At 42.8% G+C, this 17701-nt stretch overlaps 1 protein-coding gene across 7 annotated transcripts in view; it reads right to left on the reverse strand.

Annotated features, from left to right (window-relative positions):
- The window catches only part of CCSER2 (coiled-coil serine rich protein 2), a 137592-nt gene that overhangs the window by 44426 nt on the left and 75465 nt on the right, over window positions 1-17701 (reverse strand). The window lies entirely within an intron of this gene.

The following is a 17701-nucleotide window of genomic DNA, read 5'->3' on the forward strand; positions in this document are numbered from 1 at the left end:
AAAGATCCTGAAAAGATGACAAAAGATAATTGCATGACTGCTTCCTGAAGCATTTAAACAGCCATGACAAACAGCTGATAATGTGAAATGCTCTGTACCAGTGATACTCAGTCTTAAAAAGCCAGTTATGTCAAAGAATAAATCAGACAAAATCATTGGAGAGAGAGTCTCATGTCATGTTACCACATTTGTATTACGTTTCATATGTTGCCTCAAATCACTACACAACACCACAACACAAACATTACAATGCAACACACTATTTTAAGGTTCTTCAAGGCTTCACTCCTGCTCCCATGCTATAGAGAAAAAGGGTTCTCTTTCTGCCTAGCTCATTAGCTTCTGAAAGGGAAGGGGATTATTTGTGGTTGCTATCCTGGTCACTTGGAAGGATGAAGACTCATCCTGTTTGTTTCTCGATATTTGCTCAGTGATCCCCACATGCCTCAGATAGCATTTGGAGAACTCATATGATCTGCATTTCCTTCAATCTGCTTGTAACCAGGCAAAACAAAGAGTTCTGGTCATACTACTAGATTTCATGAGTGCAAATGTACCTCTATAGCCACAGACTGATTAAACAAACCGAATGGATCTTACTAAAATAATTACCATGGATATGCGTGTTTTTCCCCGTAATGTGAATTACTTCCCATAGAATTTTGCTATTAAATTACACAGAGCACTTGTCACTGAATGAAGAGAGGTCTTCAGATGCTTTTATAAAAATTAGCAAAAAAGTTATATGGAAGAAATTACAATGTAGTTTGAACTGGTAAAGTATTTTTATGAGATTCTCCTTTACATGTTTGCTTCTCCATTTGCCAGTATCCACTGGCAGCAGCAGCAGCAGCAGCCATACATCACAACCCTCAGCATCCTTAAACACCATGTAGAAATTACCACATATTTTTTGTAAAAAATGGTTTTGTTATAATAAAGTTTAAATTGAATTTACACCTGCAGGATACAACCCTGCTCCTTACAATGACCTCTCGTCTGCTCTTTTTACTGTCTGACTATTGATCCTCAAAAGGGTCAAATTTCATTTCAGCTTCTCTTACTGAAGGCTTTTGACCACTTGGTGGAGACTGTAATTTATCTTAAACCTCACAGGGCATATAGAGTGCCATTCACTTCACCAGCTGCTGCTAGTTGTTCTGTGCAGCTTGTCACCTGTGCAATATGCTCATATGGGCAGATAATGGTCCACTTTGATTAAGATACTTGTAGGATGATTTTTAAAGGAATAAGGTACTGGTAGGTCTCAGTAAGAAGCAAGCAGTACCTGGTGGATTTCATTACACGGCAAATGCCTTTTAAATGTTATGTTAAATGGTTATGCCTTTCCCCGTAGTTATATGCAGTTACGAAAAAGGGTACACAAAGAAACATGCATCAGTTTACGCATGGGAAATGAAAACTATTATAGAAAATTCAACGTACAATTTAAAATTAATTTGCATACATTTTTAAAAAGACGGTCAAAGGGGCCTCGAATAATTCTTGTCACCCGCACATGCAGACAACTAAAGAGGAATTCTAGTTAAAACTACTGACTTCATTACAAAAGGAATTAACGTGCGTAGGATATGTCACATCAGCAACAAAAGGTTTGCATGTGTTATAGTCTTTTTAAGCCCTATCATACACTTTTATATTTTCAGAATCAAAGCAAAATGCAAGTTCATTTTCATTGCTCTTCCCATGATTAGATGAGTCACTTCCAATGCTTACAGTACACAGGTCTAACAATATACGTCCACTGGAACCTCAGCACCCTATTCTGCACAATAATGACTACAAATACAGTTATTTTAGAAGGAGTTCACTGTTTTCCTGCTTCCCTCTTTCTTTTCAGCTGTATTGCCAACATGAAAAGTTTAGCACCAGAAGGAGCACCATTTGTGCTATGTAAAGAATGGCACAAAGATGTAAAGAATGTAAAGAAAGGGAGCTTCAAACAGGATTAGCAAGAATAACTACAACTAGCTATTAAGACATACTACATTTTGACTGGGTAGATATAATATGTAGTCATGTGTCACCTTTTGGGAAATTTGGGAAATTTGAATAACTGAATGTAAACCTTTATTTTCAGAAATATGTAATAATGCATAAAATGAAGCTGTTCTCTTATGCGGTCATGTAACATTGGACCTACGTTTAGTAAGTCAACCACCAACATATCAAACAGCAACACGCATACATACATACATAAGTTCTTTATTCAACTGACATTTTCTAAATAACTGGAATATTTTATTACTTATCGAGGAATATCAAAAGGTTAAATATATATATTTTTATAGTAGATGTGTGTAAATATAATTAGGCTAGTCACATTTGTGCCTAATGTAGCTACTCAATAAAACACTTCTTTGCAATGAGGACCGCTTCAGTACAATTTGATGTAAATCCAAAGAAACTCGAAAACAAATACTTTCCAAATATGCCTAATTTGAATTTTACATAATAAAATCAGCAGCAGCACAAGACAATGTTAACTAATTTCCTTAATTGAAAGTTGATTCTGGAAAGTGGTGCTGTTAGAGAAAACAGAAAATTAATCCAATACTATTTGTAACTATTTTCTAATTAATTTAAAACGCGTGATAAACTGCTTATAAATCTCCATTCCCAGTAGTCCTATTATGATTACTTCTGACATTTATTCAAGTTTAGACAAGGAAACACACTAATTGTGTTTCTGTTCTACACATTGGAATGTCTCTCATTTAATTAGCCACATAGAAAACTGAAAACTGAACCTATAATACAGAAACTGTTTCTACACAGCCTACAAATGACATTGATTGCATTGATATTTAAACCAAGCAATCTCTGTTTTGACAAAAGATCGATCATTGCTGCTTTATATCCACATCCTTCTGTTTAAGGATTGTCCTTTTCTGTTGGCTATGACTACCAGTAATCTGAGACACTCGTTTTCCATACATATTTTCAATTTAATTATTTTTGTTGGGATTTTTCTCTTCCAATTTGTTTTACTGGACTTTTACGTCCTGACTCAATAAGGTACTTAAGCATCTGGCTAACTTTTAGGAGCCCCGTTGCAGTCAACTGGACTACTCATGTGCTTAAAGTTAGGTATGTATTAAAGTACCTTGCTGAAACCAGAGCCTCAGAGCTGAAATCAGAAGTGGTCCCAAGTAAGTCATGACACTTGGAAAAGTATCCACACATCTTATCTATAGCGATAAAATCATAATACATGTGCTCTCCCCCTCCATCTTCCTACTGGAAAAACTAACACAGTTAAAAGACAAAAGGCTGCCCCCCCACTCACTCCTCTTAATTGCTACATTTCTGAAGAGCAACATCCATATTTTCATAAATAACTTTTACCACTTTACGTGCAATGTGTTTATTTTGTACAACAGTACAAGTTTGGTGACAACAAAGTAAGACTCAAAAGGCACAGTTCTTTTACAGTGCCCTGGGATTAAATCTAAGCAGTCAGTTCTCATCAGTTTAAATTAAGAATTGAGCTGACTTCCATTTTGCAATCACAATGGCTATTACTTAGAGTGGCACTTGAATTTATTCATGACATTTTTATTTCAGTTTTAAAGTGGAATATGAAGCAGTGAGTCTACAACCCACACAGAAAGTTAATTTCATTCCAAAGAAATCTGCATTTTTGTTAAGGGTCACATTACAGATCAGCTGATTTTATTGTCTTAGAATAGCGTTAATGAATGTTATGGGTTTAATTTTAAATGCTATACACCAAGATATAATACTTAACAGCTCTTTGTTTCAGAAATTTAAATGTTCTCTAATGCAACTTACGTCACTCTAAATGATTTAGTGTACTTTTACAATATATTTGAAGTATATATAACAAATATTGAAGTGCTGATTTAAAATTTTCAAGCCTGCATCTGTAATTGTCACATCTATACTTTAGGGTGGGAAGAAGTATTTAATATAAAATATTGGTGGTTAATAACAGAGTGCTTTACCTGCCTCTAATTCTGATTTCCCCTAAGATGCCATAAAAACCCCATTTGACTAAAATTGTGCAGGTCACATCCCTGAATAGGCACGAAGACACAATAAGTAAGATCTGGCCTCAGATTTCTTTTTTGGACTATAATTTTTTAGAGAGAGAAGGTGGGTGAGGTAATATCTTTTATTGGACCAACTTCTCTTGGTGAGACACACAAGCTTTCCCCATTTGATATTGAAAATATTACCATTCAATTTACTTGACACATGTAACAGTGTGCCTTCTGCTGTTTCATTTAGTTTGGTACTTGATATATAATTTTTTACTTTTTTTTTTAATATGCGTCTACACTGAGTTCTCACTGAGAAGCAATACATTTGGTAAGAGAGGAAAAAGTACTTTAAAAACATTTACACTGTTATTCCATTCCTTTCAAAAAGAAAAAGAAGTAAAATCTCTAAGAGACCAGAAGAGTTAAAAGACAGACATTGTCGTCCTCATAATAAGCCATCATAAATTAATAGATCTCAGAGTCCATACCAATTACCACCTTAATCAGGTAAACTAATCATTACACCTTAGGGATTCTCTGCAAAAATCTGATTATACTAATTAAAATACAGTATTGAAATTTGCAGTTTGTACAGAGATTGAAAATGTTTGTCAGTTTCCTGCTCTTGTATGAGGCTAAGCTTTTGAAGCTTTCAGCAGAGAAAGGCAAATATAGGGCTAAGGTAAAATCTAACTACCATAATTTGCATTAGTTTCACTTGGACCATTTACCCATTTTCTCTTTGCAGCCTACAAAACTAGAGGAGATCTATTCATTAAGGTTCCAATTCAGCAAATCAATGGGACTAGTCCCACGCTTAAGTATCTTGCTGAATCAGAACCTCAGACTGCTAGAGAATAATGAGGCTATTTGGCATCATCAGTTAAAATCAAGAATTCTTTGGAAAGCATACCATACCTAAATACATTACTATTCCTCTAAACTTTGCAATTTACCAATCACAGAAGTCTTGTACTCCACTAAAATAAATAAACAAACTAGTGACTTCAGTTTAAGTTTTTAATTTATTTTTTACTAAAATTTCATCTTACTTGTTGATAGAAATAATAGTGGTTGAATTCAAATTGATGTCACTGTATACTTAACAATTAACCAAATAAAGTATATCTCAAATCTCAATTTCCTGTTCTTTAGCGTGACATATTTAGTTATTTATACATGCAGTGCACTCCATTTATAAAAATCAACTCAATATAGTCATTAAAACCACTGGGACAAAGTCATTCCTATACTAACTAAAATACTCTGCTCGTAAGAATCTACTGGGACAGATGTGATTCTTATAAAAGGAGTGTCTGTTTGTTTGTTTCAGGGAAGCCTGGCTGTTTAAAAATAGCCAGAGCTCTGTGAACCAGCTAAGTGGCGGCGGACCAGCTGAGCAACGGGGAACAACAGAGCAGCACACAGCAGGAGTTTGCCTGGGAGTTCTCCTGGGGTGAGCCCAGTGAGGCTTACATCTTGCCAGCTTCTCTGAGGAAGCTCAGAGTAGGAAGGTGATATGGAGGGGGGGTGTTCAGCTATTGTGACCTGCACTGGATGTGCCATGTTTGTCTTCCACAGGACAGAAGCGACTTTGTCTGTACAAAGTGCAAGCTAGTAACAATATTGGAAGAGAAGATTGAAGGTCTGGAGCAACAGATATCGACCCTGTGTTGCATACGATAATCTGAGGATTTCCTGGACAAAAGTCAGGATATGCTTCTATGGGAGCAAAGCTCTAAAGATTTAGAGCAGGTTGCACAGCGGAGCCAAGAAGCCAGTGAAGAAGCTTGGCAACATGTGACCTCCAGAAGAAGAAGGGGGAATGTCCGGGTACCAGCAACGCAGACACAGGTAAGTAACCGTTTTCATGTTCTCTCCACAGGTACCATTGCAGAGAGTGGACCAGATGATACGTCTGGGGGGAGAAAGCAGAAGGAGACTCCACTGGTTGGAAGGCATGAGATGCGATGTCCTGAGGTTGGGGGTTCCACGACCACCACTCCCAAGAGAAGGAGGCGGGTGGTGGTGGTCGGGGACTCTCTCCTCAGGGGGACTGAGTCATCTATCTGCCGCCCTGACCGGGAAAACAGAGAAGTCTGCTGCTTGCCAGGGGCTAAGATTCACGATGTGACGGAGAGACTGCCGAGACTCATCAAGCCCTCGGATCGCTACCCCTTCCTGCTTCTCCACGTGGGCACCAATGATACTGCCAAGAATGACCTTGAGCGGATCACTGCGGACTACGTGGCTCTGGGAAGAAGGATAAAAGAGTTTGAGGTGCAAGTGGTGTTCTCATCCATCCTCCCCATGGAAGGAAAAGGCCGGGGTAGGGACCGTCGAATTGTGGAAGTCAACGAATGGCTATGCAGGTGGTGTCGGAGAGAAGGCTTTGGATTCTTTGACCATGGGATGGTGTTCCATGACGGAGGAGTGCTGGGCAGAGACGGGCTCCACCTAACAAAGAGAGGGAAGAGCATCTTTGCGAGCAGGCTGGCCAACCTAGTGAGGAGGGCTTTAAACTAGGTTCACCGGGGGAAGGAGACCAAAGCCCTGAGGTAAGTGGGCAAGCAGGATACCGGGAGGAAGCACAGGCAGGAACGTCTGTGAAGGGAGGGCTCCTACCTCATACTGAGAATGAGGGGCGATCAGCAGTTATCTCAAGTGCCTATATACAAATGCACAAAGCCTTAGAAACAAGCAGGGAGAACTGGAGGTCCTGGTGAAGGCAAGGAATTATGACGTGATTGGAATAACAGAGACTTGGTGGGATAACTCACATGACTGGAGTACTGTCATGGATGGTTATAAACTGTTCAGGAAGGACAGGCAGGGCAGAAAAGGTGGGGGAGTAGCACTGTATGTAAGGGAGCAGTATGACTGCTCAGAGCTCTGGTATGAAACTGCAGAAAAACCTGAGTGTCTCTGGATTAAGTTTAGAAGTGTGAGCAACAAGAATGATGTAGTGGTGGGAGTCTGCTATAGACCACCGGACCAGGGGGATGAGGTGGATGAGGCTTTCTTCCGGCAACTCGCAGAAGCTACTAGATCGCAGTCCCTGGTTCTCATGGGCGACTTTAATCATCCTGATATCTGCTGGGAGAGCACTACAGTGGTGCACAGCCAATCCAGGAAGTTTTTGGAAAATGTAGGGGACAATTTCCTGGTGCAAGTGCTGGAGGAGCCAACTAGGGGGAGACCTTTTCTTGACCTGCTGCTCACAAACCGGGAAGAATTAGTAGGGAAAGCAAAAGTGGATGGGAATCTGGGAGGCAGTGACCATGAGTTGGTCGAGTTCAGGATCCTGACACAGGGAAGAAAGGTAAGCAGCAGAATACGGACCCTGGACTTCAGGAAAGCAGACTTCGACTCCCTCAGGGAACTGATGGTTAGGATCCCCTGGGGGAATAACATGATGGGGAAAGGAGTCCAGGAGAGCTGGCTGTAATTCAGAGAATCCCTATTGAGGTTACAGGGACAAACCATCCCGATGTGTCGAAAGAATAGTAAATATGGCAGGTGACCAGCTTGGCTTAACACTGAAATCCTTGCGGATCTTAAACATAAAAAAGAAGCTTACAAGAAGTGGAAGATTGGACAAATGACCAAGGGAGAGTATAAAAATGTTGTTTGGTCATGTAGGAATGAAATCAGGAGGGCCAAATCGCAACTGGAGCTGCAGCTAGCAAGAGATGTTAAGAGTAACAAGAAGGGTTTCTTCAGCTATGTTGGCAACAAGAAGAAAGCCAAGGAAAGTGTGGGCCCCTTACTGAATGAGGGAGGCAACCTAGTGACAGAGGATGTGGAAAAAGCTAATGTACTCAATGCTTTTTTTGCCTCTGTCTTCACGAACAAGGTCAGCTCCCAGACTGCTGCGCTGGGCAACACAGCATGGGGAGTAGGCGGCCAGCCCTCTGTGGAGAAAGAAGTGTTTAGGGACTATTTAGAAAAGCTGGACGTGCACAAGTCCATGGGGCCAGATGCGTTGCATCCGAGAGTGCTAAAGGAGTTGGTGGCTGTGATTGCAGAGCCATTGGCCATTATCTTTGAAAACTCACGGCGATCGGGGGAAGTCCCGGACGACTGGAAAAAGGCTAATGTAGTGCCCATCTTTAAAAAAGGGAATGAGGAGGATCCTGGGAACTACAGGCCAGTCAGCCTCACCTCAGTCCCTGGAAAAATCATGGAGCAGGTCCTCAAGGAATCATAGAATATCAGGGTTGGAAGGGACCCCAGAAGGTCATCTAGTCCAACCCCCTGCTCAAAGCAGGACCAATTCCCAGTTAAATCATCCCAGCCAGAGCTTTGTCAAGCCTGACCTTAAAAACCTCTAAGGAAGGAGATTCTACCACCTCCCTAGGTAACGCATTCCAGTGTTTCACCACCCTCTTAGTGAAAAAGTTTTTCCTAATATCCAACCTAAATCTCCCCCACTGCAACTTGAGACCATTACTCCTCGTTCGGTCATCTGCTACCATTGAGAACAGTCTAGAGCCATCCTCTTTGGAACCCCCTTTCAGGTAGTTGAAAGCAGCTATCAAATCCCCCCTCATTCTTCTCTTCTGCAGGCTAAACATTCCCAGCTCCCTCAGCTTCTCCTCATAACTCATGTGTTCCAGTCCCCTAATCATTTTTGTTGCCCTTCGCTGGACTCTCTCCAATTTATCCACATCCTTCTTGAAGTGTGGGGCCCAAAACTGGACACAGTACTCCAGATGAGGCCTCACCAATGTCGAATAGAGGGGAACGATCACGTCCCTCGATCTGCTCGCTATGCCCCTACTTATACATCCCAAAATGCCATTGGCCTTCTTGGCAACAAGGGCACACTGCTGACTCATATCCAGCTTCTCGTCCACTGTCACCCCTAGGTCCTTTTCCGCAGAACTGCTGCCTAGCCATTCGGTCCCTAGTCTGTAGCTGTGCATTGGGTTCTTCCGTCCTAAGTGCAGGCCCTGCATTTATCCTTATTGAACCTCATCAGATTTCTTTTGGCCCAATCCTCCAATTTGTCTAGGTCTTTCTGTATCCTATCCCTCCCCTCCAGCGTATCTACCACTCCTCCCAGTTTAGTATCATCCGCAAATTTGCTGAGAGTGCAATCCACACCATCCTCCAGATCATTTATGAAGATATTGAACAAAACCGGCCCCAGGACCGACCCTTGGGGTACTCCACTTGATACCGGCTGCCAACTAGATATGGAGCCATTGATCACTACCCGTTGAGCCCGACAATCTAGCCAGCTTTCTACCCACCTTGTAGTGCATTCATCCAGCCCATACTTCCTTAACTTGCTGACAAGAATACTGTGGGAGACCGTGTCAAAAGCTTTGCTAAAGTCAAGAAACAATACATCCACTGCTTTCCCTTCATCCACAGAACCAGTAATCTCATCATAGAAGGCGATTAGATTAGTCAGGCATGACCTTCCCTTGGTGAATCCATGCTGGCTGTTCCTGATCACTTTCCTCTCATGCAAGTGCTTCAGGATTGATTCTTTGAGGACCTGCTCCATGATTTTTCCAGGGACTGAAGTGAGGCTGACTGGCCTGTAGTTCCCAGGATCCTCCCTCTTCCCTTTTTTAAAGATTGGCACTACATTAGCCTTTTTCCAGTCATCTGGGACTTCCCCGGTTCGCCACGAGTTTTCAAAGATAATGGCCAATGGCTCTGCAATCACAGCCGCCAATTCCTTCAGCACTCTCGGATGCAACTCGTCCGGCCCCATGGACTTGTGCACGTCCAGCTTTTCTAAATAGTCCCTAACCACCTCTATCTCCACTGAGGGCTGGCCATCTCTTCCCCATTTTGTGATGCCCAGCGCAGCAGTCTGGGAGCTGACCTTGTTAGTGAAAACAGAGGCAAAAAAAGCATTGAGTACATTAGCTTTTTCCACATCCTCTGTCACTAGGTTGCCTCCCTCATTCCTGATTCAGGAATCAATCCTGAAGCACTTAGAGGAGAGGAAAGTGATCAGGAACAGCCAGCATGGATTCACCAAGGGAAGGTCATGCCTGACTAATCTAATCGCCTTCTATGATGAGATTACTGGTTCTGTGGATGAAGGGAAAGCAGTGGATGTATTGTTTCTTGACTTTAGCAAAGCTTTTGACACGGTCTCCCACAGTATTCTTGTCAGTAAGTTAAAGAAGTATGGGCTGGATGAATGGACTATAAGGTAGATAGAAAGTTGGCTATATTGTCGGGCTCAACGGGTAGTGATCAATGGCTCCATGTCTAGACGGCAGCCAGTATCAAGTGGAGTGCCCCAAGGGTTGGTCCTGGGGCCGGTTTTGTTCAATATCTTCATAAATGATCTGGAGGATGGTGTGGATTGCACTCTCAGCAAATTTGCGGATTATACTAAACTGGGAGGAGTGGTAGATATGCTGGAGGGGAGGGATAGGATACAGAAGGACCTAGACAAATTGGAGGATTGGGCCAAAAGAAATCTGATGAGGTTCAACAAGGACAAGTGCAGGGTCCTGCACTTAGCATGGAAGAATCCAATGCACCGCTACAGACTAGGGACCGAATGGCTAGGCAGCAGTTCTGTGGAAAAGGACCGAGGGGTGACAGTGGACGAGAAGCTGGATATGAGTCAACAGTGTGCCCTTGTTGCCAAGAAGGCCAATGGCATTTTGGGATGTATAAGTAGGAGCATAGCCAGCAGATCGAGGGACGTGATCATTCCCCTCTGTTCGACATTGGTGAGGCTTCATCTGGAGTACTGTGTCCAGTTTTGGGCCCCACACTACAAGAAGGATGTGGAAAAACTGGAGAGAGTCCAGCGAAGGGCAACAAAAATGATTAGGGGTCTGGAATACATGACTTATGAGGAGAGGCTTAGGGAACTGGGATTGTTTAGTCTGCGGAAGAGAAGAATGAGGGGGGATTTGATAGCTGCTTTCAACTACCTGAGAGGTGATTCCAAAGAGGATGGTTCTAGACTATTCTCAATGGTAGAAGATGACAGGACAAGGAGTAATGGTCTCAAGTTGCAGTGGGGGAGGTTTAGGTTGGATATTAGGAAAAACTTTTTCACTAGGAGGGTGGTGAAACACTGGAATGCGTTACCTAGGGAGGTGGTTGAATCTCCTTCCTTAGAAGTTTTTAAGGTCAGGCTTGACAAAGCTCTGGCTGGGATGATTTAGTTGGGGATTGGTCCTGCTTTGAGCAGCGGGTTGGACTAGATGACCTCCTGAGGTCCCTTCCAATCCTGATATTCTATGATTTTATTTAGAAATACAACACACGCATAGAAAGAATGGGGCCAATTAAATCAGGCTAAAAAAAAAAAATCTTACCTCCAACTAGGATGAGTTCTGTCCAAGATCACACTGTGAAAATGAATTAAGGTGAACTGCATTTTCTTTGGATGAGTCACCATTAATGAGAATCCAAATAACTACCTCATCCATTAACACCTTAAAAGCTAACAGTAAAAACACACCAACAAAACCTACATCTATATGTTTCTCACAACACCAAATCGCAAGTAGAACTGAATAAAGATACTTATACCGTTTATATAGAAAACTTTCATGAAAAATGTTTCATAATGTATTCGAGAATAAAATATTTTAAGACAATTGTTTTGGTCTTTTAGCTCCTTTGTTATTAATGCTGTCTGTACTGTGATCTTTCATGCATATTAATCAGTGAATGAATGTAAAAATCTGCCACTCCTGGGTTACATATTTTCTCATAACAAACCTATAAGTTTCCATACAAACAAGAATATGCATCCAAACAAAAAAAAACTAGCACCACCATCACATCTGAGTTCTCTCGTCCAAGTGTTGAGAAGTGGAATAGCCTGTAGCATTTTATGGATCTAACTAGCCCAAAGTACCATGCCTTTTAATTTGTTAGGAGTAGGCTTCATAGTTCAAATGACGGGGTTTTAAGACTGTTGCAGTCATGCAACAATAAAAAAACCAATACTTCTCAATAAAAGCAGGATTTCATATTACTGTTATTTCTGATAGATTGTTTTAAAAGAAATTTCAGATCTCCGTTATACATCATAAAGTAGTTAAAATAGGGCTCAAACCCATTTTCCCTTTTCCAGCTTCTAATTTTCTAAAGTTATTTGTTTGCTTATTTTAAGTCTTTTCAGTATAAATGGAAGGGCCAGTATAAACTGTAATTTCTAACACAATTATAAAATATTGCCTTCAAATAGCAGAGAATAGCAGTTATGTTGTGTGCAATCAGTAGTGAAGTTGATATGCTCTGCTATTACCCAAAGTAGCAGTTATTTAACATGGGGGAGAAATAACAAAAAAATATTGGACTCACTAATATGAAAACTGAATGAAGCATACGAGTTTCAATCACTGATTTCCATAGTGCTATTTTCTTACAAATTCTGAAGTATCCTATGGCTTTAAAAACTAACATCAAGAATACCTCTCCTTACCCAATTCACTAGTTTAACTAAAACTATGTACAGTAGGCTTACCTAGAGAGCCAGCCTCTGAAGATCTGTGAAGCCTGTGATGTTCCCTGCTTATCTTGGGGGCCAAAAATATTCGGGTTAATCTCAGTTTTCCTTGTGAAGACAACCTTGAAAATAAGTCAGCCATTGGAGTTGATGGTTTGCCTCATTTTTCATTAGCACTAGACTATCTACTTTGAGGTCCATGAAAAAACTCAACCACCATTCCTTTAATTTGAGGGGAACCCAGACAAATTCACAGCTGTGAGAACAGCGTTGCTCAGGTTTGCTGCTGAAGGCTATGAGCTTGCTGCAAGCTGCTTTCCAGCAGGCCACTTGCAGCCATACTGGCTCTATAACTGACCAATCAGCATCAATGTCGAGCTACAAAGAAGGGCAGCTTGATAACAAGTAATCCACAAGACCATTTTACTTTCGTACACACAGCACAAGGAATTTAGCCATTCTAATCCTGGCTCTGTAGCTCTAATCCAATCACCTTTAATCCAATCCCAACCTTTCTTAGGGGATGTCTACACTTAACCTCAGGAGCAATCAATCTAGCAGGGATCGATTTATCGGGTCTAGTGAAGATGCGATAAATCAACCGTCGAGCACTCTCCCGTCGATTCCAGGATTCCACCGGAGCGAGAGGTGCTAGTTATTCACATAGCTAAAGTTGCGTAACTTAGATCGATTCCCCCCCACAGTGTAGGCCAGGCCTTAGTTTCCTCCATCCATAAAATCGGAAAAGTTACTTACCTTCAAGGGGTGTTCTGATTAATTATTTGCTACAAGTTTTCCCAATTCGTTACTGTTGTTCTACCAGGTTTCAGAGTAACAGCCGTGTTAGTCTGTATTCGCAAAAAGAAAAGGAGTACTTGTGGCACCTTAGAGACTAACCAATTTATTGGCGCATAAGCTTTCGTGAGCTACAGCTCACTTCGTCGGATGCATACTGTGGAAAGTGTAGAAGATCTTATTATATACACACAAAAAGCATGAAAAAATACCTCCTCCCACCCCACTCTCCTGCTGGCAATAGCTTATCTAAAGTGATCACTCTCCTTACAATGTGTACGATTGGAAATGGCCCAACTTGATTATCATACACATTGTAAGGAGAGTGATCACTTTAGATAAGCTATTACCAGCAGGAGAGTGGGGTGGGAGGAGGTATTTTTTCATGCTTTTTGTGTGTATATAAAAAGATCTTCTACACTTTCCACAGTATGCATCCGACGAAGTGAGCTGTAGCTCACGAAAGCTTATGCTCCAATAAATTGGTTAGTCTCTAAGGTGCCACAAGTACTCCTTTTCTTTTTGTTGTTCTACCATTCTGCCAATTAGATAACGTATACAAAGTACTACAAAATCCGCCAGTGGCTGGGGGCTTATTGCTACCAGTCCTCTTGTTTATTTGAACCATTATCCCTTGTAAAACTCTAAATGTTAGCACTTCTACAGCAGTGTTTACCTGAAGATTTCCTAACATTTTCACATTTTTGATAATCTTAAATTTGGAATTGCCCCAATTTATCCACCTGAAAATCCTGAAGCCTAGCCCAGTCCCACATATAATGGTGTAGATCAGTGGATCTCAAACTTTAGCAACCTGAGGACCCCCATTTTGATTTTAAAATTTTTGCAGACCCCCCCACAAGCCTGCCACTCAGCCCTAGACCTCGCCCCCACTCCTCCTCTTCCCCCCCCGCCCCACCTCTTACTGCCCCCACTCCATCCCTGGCCCCCTCCTCTTCCCCGCCTCTTTCCACCCCCTCCCCCGAGCGCATCCCATCCTTGCTCTTCCCCCTTCCTCCCAGTGCCTCCTGCACACCGCTGAACAGCTGTTTCCCGGTGTGCAGGAGGCTGGGAGGGAGTGGAGAGGAGTTGATCAGCGGGGCCTCTGGACCCCAGTTTGAGAAACACTGGTGTAGATGATGGATAGGCATCATTTATGTTGGAACAGAAGAAAACAAAGGCCCATTCAAAAATGCTGAAGCTTGCTTTTTTTTTTTTTTTTTGAGCAGGGAAAGAAAAGTCTCTTGCCATAGTCTGCAGAAGAGACAAAAACAGCTATTACAAATACAGCAATCCTTAACTACATTCACCCCAATCCTGAAATACAATTAATCTTTAGACAATAAACATGTGTCAATTAAAAAAAACAACCAAGCCTCAGAACAGAAAGAATAAGTATCTTTGCCAGAATTGAGCAACATCACAAAGGAGCTTTGGGCATCTCATGAACAGAAAAAAAAAAAAAGTGCAACATTTCTGCATTGGAACAAGAGCCTTTCCTACTCCTCTTGTTGTGGAGGATACGGTAGCTCCACAGGACATGCCTGGTCTCCCCTATGGATCCTCACCAACCCCCATTCTATTTTCCAGTGCATAATCTATAGAGACCAGTTTCCATTTCATACTGCCATTACTTAGAATGTTCAAGGCTCTCATCATGCGGTGAAGAAGAATCAACATAGGGATCAAAAAAACTTCCAGAGAAAAACACAGTTCCGTTAATTTGGATCTTCCTAGATGTTTGAATCTCACATTAACTACAGCAAAACATTCTAGACTAGAAATGCAGATTGACACAAACACTAAACCTTTGTGCTTCTATCACTGATTTGTAAATCAACAGCATGCCCTACTTTGCAGTCTTCCCAACTTCTCAATTGAATAATTTATCTAAAAGATTCCTTTTTCTCTGAAGAAATGTTTCAAAGACACACAAATCATGACTATGCTGTCATTGCAAACCAAAAAACCACCCAACTTTTCTTCTGCTCTGATCTGTCATCCTGCTCTACTGCCATACCACTTACTTGTGAATGCCTAGATTGTGAAAAAACTAAACATGAATATTTTCATAAGATAAGAGATTTAATAAGGAAGTGTTATAAACAGTATTACAAGCGTATGTTCAAAAAAAGTCATTGGAAAAAATGAAGAGCAGCAAAGACTCCCATATAATTGAAAAAATAGAAGTCGTATCGAAGGAAAGCACATTTTGTGGGTTCACGATACGGATAACAGGCATACATCTGACTAGAGATAGGGCTGAATTAAGACAATAAAGGAGCCTAGGTACATCGCCGCATGTGGGTCTCTCTTTGACCTGTCACTGTGATGGGCTCAAGTCCCCCTTACCAATTCCATCCTTTGTCCATATGGCCTATATTGAATTCTTCGTATGTTTTCCAGTGAAGCTGAAAAAGACATGACTCTTTCGGTAAGTCAGAATTTCATTTTCCACAGTGCAGTGTTGTTATCCCCCATTGTTCAATCAGCATCCATGAGGTCACAGACTAACACACACTGGGTGAAATGCTGTTTCTAGTAACTAATGGTAACTAGTACTGGTATCCCAGAAGAGTGACTTTAAGAACTTCTTGTTGAAATGAGGATTTTAAAAACTGAAAATTTTGAATCCAGTGGCGTATCGCTAGCAGAGTACACCAATGTTTCTTTAAGGAATTTTATTTTTTTTAATTAAAATACTTAAACTTGTTTTAAAATAAGGGTATTTGGCTAGACCACAATTGGTTGTTAGAGAAGAAACCAAGGCATTAAATTAATACAATACTATATTCAAGATGAAACTAGCTGCTGCTACTAGTCTGTTACGATCTAATGTATATACATAGGTGTGTGCTTCCCACACTTGCCTTGAAGGGGTTAACGTAGGCCAGATGGGCCAATTAACCTGTTAGGCTGCAAACAGGAGGACATTTAGACTGAGAAAAGCCCTAATCTGGGGGAGCTCCCCTTTGCAGGAAAAGGCAGGGCTTCTTTAAGGCCAGGGAGCTGGTAGTAGAAAGAGGCTGCAGGGAAAAGAGCTGTACTCACTTTCCCTGGGACAAAGGAGAGAGAGGGATTTGGACCCAAATGGAGGAGTTTGTCTAGCACAGAGGTGGGCAAACTACGGCCCCCTGGCCACATCCAGCTGGCAGGATCCTCCTGCCCAGCCCCTGAGCTCCTGGCCTGGGAGGCTAGCCCCCGGCCCCTCCCCAGCAGCCCCCGTCCCCCGCAGCCTCAGCGCACCACGCCACCGGTGCAACGCTCTGGGCAGCCGGGAAGCGCAGTTGCAGAGCTGCGGCCTGATCCAGTGCTCTAGACGGCGCAGTGCTGTAAGGGGGCAGAGAGCAGGGGGGTTGGAGGACAGGGGAGTTGGGGTTGTGGTCAGGGGGCAGGGGTGTGAATAGGGGTCAGAGTGGTCAGAGGGCAGGGAACAGAAGGGTTGGATGGGGCAGGGGTCCCCGGGGGGGCAGTCAGGAAGGAGAGGGGGGGGTTGGATGAGGTGGCAGGGGTCAGTCAGGGGCAGGGGTTCTGGGGGTGGTCAGGGGACAGGGAGAAGGGGTGGTTGGATGGGGCAGGAGTCCCAGGGGGGGCAAGTCAGGAGTGAGAGGGGGCGTTGGATGGGGCAGCAGGGGACAGTCAGAGGTGGAGGGTCCAGGGTGGTCAGCGGGGGTCGGATGGGGCAGGAGTCCTGGGGGAGCCGTCAGGGGGTGAGAAGCGGGGGCAGGGTCATGCCTGGCTGTTTGGGGAGACACAACCTCCCCTAACTGGCCCTCCATACAATTTTGGAAACCCGATGCGGCCCTCAGGCCAAAAAGTTTGCCTGCCCCTGGTCTGGCAGATCCAGAGGAAAGGGGTTTAGCTGGAAGGGTGGAGAATACAAGCCTGGGATAGGCAAGTAGGAAGGAGCTATGGGGATCAGCAGGAAGGTTCGTGGTTGCCCAGACCTTTGCTTCTGGAGATGGGGCCCTGGACTAGAACTCAGAGTAGAGGGCAGAATTGGGTTCCCCTACCAGTCACTGAGTGAGTGGCACAATCTGGGCAGTGAATTTGGAGGCTGTCTGAGACCATGTGTTCTTGCCATTGAGAGAGCGGCCCAGCCAGGGCTGCAGACTTACGGACTGCCTGGGACTGTGAGGAAGACCTGAATAGTTCCCTGGAAGGGAAATACTCTTGTGACTTGGCCGGAGGGCTGAGCCACAAAGGTGAAGCACTGCAGCTCCTGAAAAACAAGCGAGGGCTGCAGACCGAAAGTATGAGACAAGGGGCCAAGAAACCGCAAAAAGAAGGTGTCAGGCTAAAAGAGCTAATCCCAAAACAGACAGGAGGAAGCACTCCATCATAAAAGAGAGGTCCCTGTGAAAACAGGACATACCTTTTTCTTCTTTTGGGAGTATGGATAGGTTTTTCACACCATACTTTCATT

This window comes from Lepidochelys kempii, chromosome 7, assembly GCF_965140285.1.
Source record: "Lepidochelys kempii isolate rLepKem1 chromosome 7, rLepKem1.hap1, whole genome shotgun sequence".
Classification (NCBI taxonomy): Eukaryota; Metazoa; Chordata; order Testudines; family Cheloniidae; genus Lepidochelys; species Lepidochelys kempii.